We start from the raw sequence: 7,698 nt of genomic DNA on the forward strand, positions 1-7,698 counted from the left end.
ACTTTTAGAAATGAAAAAGATGATTTTTGAAATGAACACACATCAGATTAGACATAGCTGAAGGAGAATTGGTGAACTGGAATAGAAGATACAGAAAATATGGAAGCAAGATAACAAACATGGATGATAGGATGAGAAGGACTACATTAAAGTAGAATTGTGGAATTATAAAACAGAGGTAAAAGTTGGGACTTTTTACAATTAAATAATGACAGAATCCATAAATACAGGAAACACGAAGCATCATTGTCAGCTAAATTTAAAAAAATGCAAACCTAAAGATAATAAGAAGCTGTAAAAAGCAGCCAGATAGAAAAGACAGATCACTTGCAAAAGAATAATTAATTGAAAAGCAGACTTCTTCCAACAGTAAAAGTGGAAGTCCGAAAGCAGTGGAAAAGTACCTTCAAAGTACTGAGAGAAGAAATGATCAACACAGAGAGGTGTACTCAGCAAATTGTTTTTCAAAATAAAAAACCTTTTTGAAAAACAGATGTGGAGAGTATTTACCACCAATAGATGTTCACTGAAAGAAATCCCGAAGAGTGTATTTCAGGAGAAAAAAAAAATGTTACTTCAGAAGGAAGAGCTGGGATGCAAAGAAATTGGTAAGCATGTAAACAAATCTAAACACACTTCACGTGCATGAAATAATAGTTCCTTATCTTTACATATGATTTTGATTTGTAGTGTCAAAACAAGAGCCACAACTGAAGTCCTGGAAAACATCATCACATAAATTGGAAGCGTTGAAGTGTTTTACACAAAGCTGAAGTGTTTTAGTAAATAGATAGTGTTTAGTAAATGGATATCAGAGTAGCCTAAATTCTCCTGGTAATTTCATGCAGGCCCATTGAGAATGGGTAGCATCCCAGTGATAAAACCTTAGGGCATGGACTCAGCAAGAGGACCAGTTTAGGAATCTTTACACAGGATTTATATTGGCACCACCATACTTAAAATCTGTACCCACTCCTCCTCAACCTTCTTTTTAATATGTACTTCAGTGGTACAGTTTTCATAATCAGCAGAATGTCAGGGAGTTTCAGTTAGAGGGGAAGGAAAGGAAAAAGTGAAGGCAGATTTCTGGAAACCAGTGGGTTGGCATTGGCTGTGTGATCTCAGATAGGTTACTCAACCACTCTCTGCATAGAGCATGGCAGGAAAAATGTTGTTAACAGTTGGTACCAGAATTTTGTTTAGCAAGTATGCTGTCTGCATGTGGAGCTCTTTCCTGCTGGGAGTTAGGGAGAGACTTGGGGGCATGGTGCTGATTCCAGAATTGAATGTGAGTAGTAGAAAAGCAGAAAACCACTAGGATGAGCCAAAGGAGAGGAGATAAGGAATAAATACTGAAGGGCTAGAGGAGGGAGGGGTGGTCAGGAGCAGGAGAGACATCTTTGGGAACCTTAGGCAGATTGGTAGAAAATAACTGAAATGTCTAAAATCAGTTGTAAATGGTTTTCTGGAAACTGTGTGTTCTGATATTATTTCCCATGACCTCTCTCTCACTTTCTCTTACTATTCAGATTTCTAATCTATCCAGGCATTTTTATGTGTGTGTGTGTGTGTGTGTGTGGAAATGGTGGAGGGACTGTTTCATCTGGGATCAGTATGGCCTGTGCTCTGAATCATGGCACCTAAGGGCAGAGAGGGCCTTGGAAATGTAATTCTACCAGGAATATTCAATTGAAATCCTGGCAGGTGCTACCCTTGTACTGACTGCATGCCCCTTTGGAATGTGCAGACACCCTCTCAACTCACAAAGATACTTCATTAGAGCCCAGGCATTTGTGCTCAAACTTAACTGTGGGAGGCAACCTTAAATGTAAAGTCTGAAACTGGCTAATTATCTTAGCAAACTCCACATGTGCTAAGAGCTTCTTTGGGCAAGATGGTGGGGGTCCATCTGTGAACAGTTCCATTTCATGGAGTTCATTATGTATGCAGTAATTTCAGATTGTTCAGCTATTCATGAACTTCATTAATTATCCTCACAAAAAAGCATAAGATGGTAGTAATTATTAGTATGTATGTGAGTATTTCTATAGTCTCTGTGAAAGTTAGTTTATTGTGAAATTTATATTTGTAATTAATTTTACTGGAGCATATGAACCATGTGGATTAAATAGAATATAGTTTTGAAATTATTAATTATACTTGTATTTGGTTGTATATTGCTTAAAATAATGTTATATATTCTTATTGAAAGAATGTTTGCTTTTCAGCTTGAATTATAAGAACACACCTCTAGAAGTTTCTATTAGTAGATTGCCTTAATTTGTTTAACAGAGGATTTTTTCTTAAATCAGAGTTTTAGCGTTTGGCTGATCTCTGAATCATGATCTGCATTTTGACGTAAGTTTCCATTATTAGCTCTCATATCTGGATTTCTGTGTGACACCTGCACACACAGCAACAACTGAGAGGGAGAGCGTCTGAAAAACCAGAGCTGTGGTGTAAACGATGGACATGGGCAGAATATAAATTGATAGGGTAGATGGCATATTTGATAAATTACTCTTACAGGTACTAGTGAAGGGAAAAGCAGAAGGAGGGATGCCCACAAAATAAAATACTGTATTTTATTGATTATGAGATGTACCATTTTTTTAATATTTTAGTATCTATGAGACTGAGCTGCCTTTTAGAGCCTCTGTTGAGCCCCTAGGAGCTGAAGCATAGTTGACACTGCCTGAGTGAGGAGGACCTTGGTCAGAGCTGCTCCTGTCCTGTCATCTTCATTGATATTTGTACATCATTGGTACTGCACAGATCAAGTTTGATTGGCATTTAAAATATCCCTGAAAAGTTGGCATATCTATTGGGTATTAAAAAAGACATGGAAACAGAACAGTAGGGTGGCCAGCTTGACTTATAAGCAGACTGTTATTTCAGGGAAATGATGGAAACCATTCTATATTTTCTTGAAAAGCAGCAAAATGAGAAGGAAGAAAATTACCCACAGATAGGGGCAACTGTATCAGAAGTGGTTGCGAAGCTGGATGCATAGCGATTCTCTATATCACATGCCAAAGGCTGCAAGTGAAAGAAGACAAAAATCTCTCAGTTCCTCCGAGTGGATGAAGGAGGCGCAAACAAGCAGAGGGTACTGCAGGACGATCCAGAGCACTTCTGTAAAAACACCAAGTCCTGGTTTCTCCGGCAGTGTTCTTTGTTTCTGTATTACTGGAAAATAATATGACGGCATCTTCTATGTGATGAAATATAATGTCTTTTAAATAAATGATACCTGCTAGTTACTCAGAAATTTAAATAATCAGACAGAAGAGAAAGGAGCCACCCTTTGGAGGAAGAGAGCCATGTAAGAGAGGATGGGAAGCCGTGCGTATCTGTGAGGTACGGGGGACTGGCTCGAGGAGAGCCAAGTGAGGCAGGGGTTCACGTCGTCCTGATCTTTCAGTGAGAGCTTTGGTGACAGACAGTTGAAAGATGCGCTTCAGTCAGATATGAAGTGGCTGACTTGGCCTGAACCAAGGCCTTTGGACTCTCTTTTCTTGGGAAGTAGCGGGAGATGCCACTTAGGGGCAACTCAGAGAGTTCTGAAGAGGAAGGAGAGAAGAGAAAACTCTAAGAGGCCCGTAAATGACTTGACCGTTTGTTAAAAGGGAAAGGGAGGATTTCTTGATTTAGAAATAATTGGGTGAAACTCCGTGGGAGGCAAAAAAAAAAAAAAAAAGTGATTTCTGATTTTGTGACACTATGTTACGATATTCTGCTGGCAACAGGAGATACAAAAGAGTAGAAGAATACACGTTCAATAAATATAAAAAAAAAACACCACAGGAAGCCACAAGATTACTACTTACACATGATGAACCAGCAGGAAAAAGACCACAGGCCACTCTAAGTTAATACAGGAAGCCTTTTTATGAAGATGTAATTCACAGTATCTCCTATTTCCAGTTGTTTTTCAGAACTGTGCGAAACAGAAGCAGCCCATCACAAAATAATTGCTTGTAGTGGTAGCTTTAACTAACCCCTAACCAATTCCCATCTGGATAAAAAGCAATTACTTGTTTCCAAGATAAATTGTGATTACCCCTTACCAGGTTCTCTGCTTCTGTTTTCCTCTATGCTTTTTACAGTCAATTCTCACAACTAAATGATCTCATGATATTTTAACTGTGAGGTATTCTTCCTTAAATTCTTCCAATGACTTTCCTTCAGATGAGGCCGAGTCATCGTCCTCTGCTTCAAGCCACCTCTCCAGCACCAGGGGTCCCCTCCTCTGGCCCCCTCCTGCCATTTCTCTGCTAGCGTGGACCTTCTCTTCATAGTGACCACGCAAGACCCATGAGCCACACTCTCTGCTTGGTGTCCTTTTTTTCTCATATTGGAATAGTTTCTGGTCTTTACTGCTGCCATCACCTCTTGTTAGATGTGTTTACAATCCAAAGAGGGGGCAGTTAGTTAGTTCTTTCACATACGTCCAAGAATTGCCCATCGGTAGATGGGCTCTCCCACAGCATTTCTCAAGTGCCTTCACTTGCCCGCTTCCAGATGACTACCGTATCTTCCCCTTCATCAAACCCCAACACCACCTCCTCCTTCATATCCTTCAGGTAATAACCTTGCTTTCTACTTACCTGAGAAAACAGAAGTGTTAAGAAGGAAGCCTGCTCTCACCTTAGAATCCCAGTTCCCCCTGTGATTGCAAGTTTACGTCTTGTTTCTTCTTTTCCTTGTCTTGAAAATGTATCCCTTTGTATTAAAACTTTCCACATCTTAGCCAGCTGTTTAAATGGCATTCAGCAGTATCAACAATGAATTTCAGTCCTGGAATCTTATATGTTCTAATATTTACCTGATGCAAGGTTGTTAACCTGGAATCCTCCTTCATCATCATTTTAAGAATTCCCTTCACCTTTTATCTTTATTGGATCTCCTAATTCACATAACCTGTATCATCTTTTTTGGATTATTTTTTCATTTTGGTGGTGCACATTCTCCCTTAGCTTCCCACGGAAAGGTACAAGGGAACTAAAAGTTTTGGGACCTTGCGTGTCTGGAATTATATTTATTCTTCTCTCCTACTTGATTGGTATTTTCGCTAGGATTTTATTTCTACTTTGGAAATCCTTTTCCTTTAGCATTTTGAAGGCATTCCTCCAGTGTTTTCTAGAACCAGTGTGGTTTTGAGAAAATGGATGTCATTCTCATTCCTGGTCTTTTCATATATGACTTGGATTTCTATTTCCCCCTGCATTCTTCTTCTCTTTATTCCCGCTCCCACACCCTTTTCCCCCAGGCCCCCACCTCAGGATTTTGAAATTTCATAACGGTATGCCTTATTATTGGCCTGATTTAGTCACTGTGCTGATACTCAGTGGGTCTTTTCAGTCTGCAAGTTCATGTCCTTCTATTTTGGAGAAAGTACTTAAGCTATTTATTTAACTCCACATTGTCAACTGCAGTGTCAACTGTTAGTTCTCACCTTACTTTACCTTTTAGTCCCACGTCATAGATCTGATCCTTCTCTCTTTCTGAATTCCCGTTGCTCACTTAGCTCCCAAGTCAATACTTTTGATTCTCCTGCTATTTCAAAAACCACTACTTCTTGATAGATTTGCTGACTTCTTCTCATCTCTAATCCTGTAAACATTGGAGGGAAGGAATTGATCCGTTAACTTCTCTTTTTTTCTGTTATTCATTCCCTACAGGATTTCTTCCAGTCTCGCGGCTTTAAATGCTATCCGTACTCTAAAGACTCCTAAGTGTGTATGGCATCTAGGATCTATTTCTTTATCTCCAGACTCCCAGCTTGGGTAACCTATTTGGATCTAACATGAGTATCAAACTTAATGAGTACAGAACTCCTAATTTCCCTCCTCTAAAGCCCAAGTATTCTACCATTTTTGCCATCTCAAGAAATGGAAACTCGATTTTTCCAGTTGCTCAGTTCAAAAACCTTGGAGTCTTCCTTGGCTTATCTCTTTCTCTCACGCCTCACATTTGATTAAATCCAAGACCAAATCATGAGGATCCTCCTTTCAAGCATTGTAACTGTTTCCCGCTTTCTCCACCACCACCACCCTGGTCCCAGCCGCCACGATTTCTCTTCTGAATTATGGCAGTAGTCTCCCAACAGATTTTTCATGCTTCCACCCTTACCATTTGTGCCATTTAATAGCTTATTATTTCTCAGCTACAACCCACTTTCCTATACCCCATTTTGCGATGCTGGACCAAGACTCTACAAAATCACATTTTCCCTTTGCCAGCTCATTCCCCATGAGGCTTTCCAGTAGTGCCGGGGGAGCACTAGACAAAGACTGGAGAAGGAAGAGGGGCCTTTTTTCTTCCTGTTGGCATCCTGTAGGTTTCCTGTCTCTTTGTGGTTCTTGTGTATGGCCCTAGCAGCAGCTCCTTTCCATAGCAGCAGCTGATTCCAATAAGCAGTTTTTTTCACTGCTTTCAAACCGGTCAACACTGACAAAAGATTCTTATTCTTGACTTTTAATCATTTGACATTTGGGATACCACAACAGCCCAGTCTGAACAATGTAGCCTGCTACATTAGCATAAAGTAGTAGAATCAGTTTCTATATGGCCATCCCAAATTTTTATAGTTCACCCTCAGCCATAACAACCTCTAGTGCAGATCTATCCTGGGCCTTGGTCCTCTTCTGTGCTTCAGACAACTGTGTGTCTACCGGCTGTCTCTAGAAGCTCCTCACATTCAGTATGTCCCCAAAGCGAATTAATTAGCTTTCCCATCGGATCTTCCTTGTCTCTGTAGCAGTGATTAGCACCACCCATGCAGGCAGGGGCTACTGACCTTTAAGTCACCCTCGCACCCCCCCATTCCATCATCCATATCTACTCAGCTGTCGCTATTACTTTCACGTTATTCATGAACTCTTTCTTGTCTCATTATTTCCACTGTCACTGGGCCTCACTTAGGCCCTAACGTAACAGTTCCTTGCCAGAGCTCAAATGGGGTCCTAAGATCTTCCTTCAATCCATTCTCCCCCACCCCCCCATACATATTTGTCTTCCAAAATCCAACATTTAAAACTTTGCCTGGCTCTTCATTACTTTCTTAAGTCACGGCTGATCATCACCACCCCACTCCTCCCTCCCATTTGCCTCAAACTCCACCATCACTCCCGAGAGACCATGCTCACCAGGGCCTCTGCACACATGTGATGCTCTCTGCCTCAATTGTCCTCCTCATAGTTTCTTACAAGGCTTAGCTTTCAAAAGGCTGGACTCTGCCTTTTTTATCTTTCTGTTTGACACAGAGTCAGTCTTCAGCAAGTAACTGGGTTATTATGTGCCATTCTGGTAACATGCTCTATTCCAACTTAAATTAAATCACCATAAATTAAAAAAGAATAGACCAAAGATTCATAAAAGAACTGAAAAATAAGGATAAGAGAAAATCAGATGCTAGAATCTGCAGGGAATTTCCACTAACTGCAGTGAGGAGGGAATTGCGTTGAGAGTCATAATCCTAAACTAAGACTGTGAACCAGAATAGCACAGAAATCTGGGAAGAAGATGGGAAAAGACTATGAGTCAACCCCACTCTATCTACTAGCAAAGAAACACAGAAAATCCCAAAGCCATGTGGACCCTTCTTAACTCGATAGTGTCATGCCAGCCCTTATCCCCAGCAGTTCTTCTCTTCCTTCATCCACTTGGGAACCGCACTTCACAGTATATACAACT

The 7,698-nt window shown here is 40.5% G+C and overlaps 1 protein-coding gene across 2 annotated transcripts in view; it reads left to right on the plus strand.

The window, feature by feature from the left end:
• The window catches only part of ST8SIA1 (ST8 alpha-N-acetyl-neuraminide alpha-2,8-sialyltransferase 1), a gene marked incomplete at both ends in the record, with an annotated part of 137,914 nt that overhangs the window by 100,161 nt on the left and 30,055 nt on the right, over window positions 1–7,698 (plus strand). The gene's annotated exons all lie outside the window — the stretch shown is intronic.

This window comes from Martes martes, assembly GCF_963455335.1.
Source record: "Martes martes genome assembly, chromosome: 8".
In the NCBI taxonomy this organism is placed as follows: Eukaryota; Metazoa; Chordata; class Mammalia; order Carnivora; family Mustelidae; genus Martes; species Martes martes.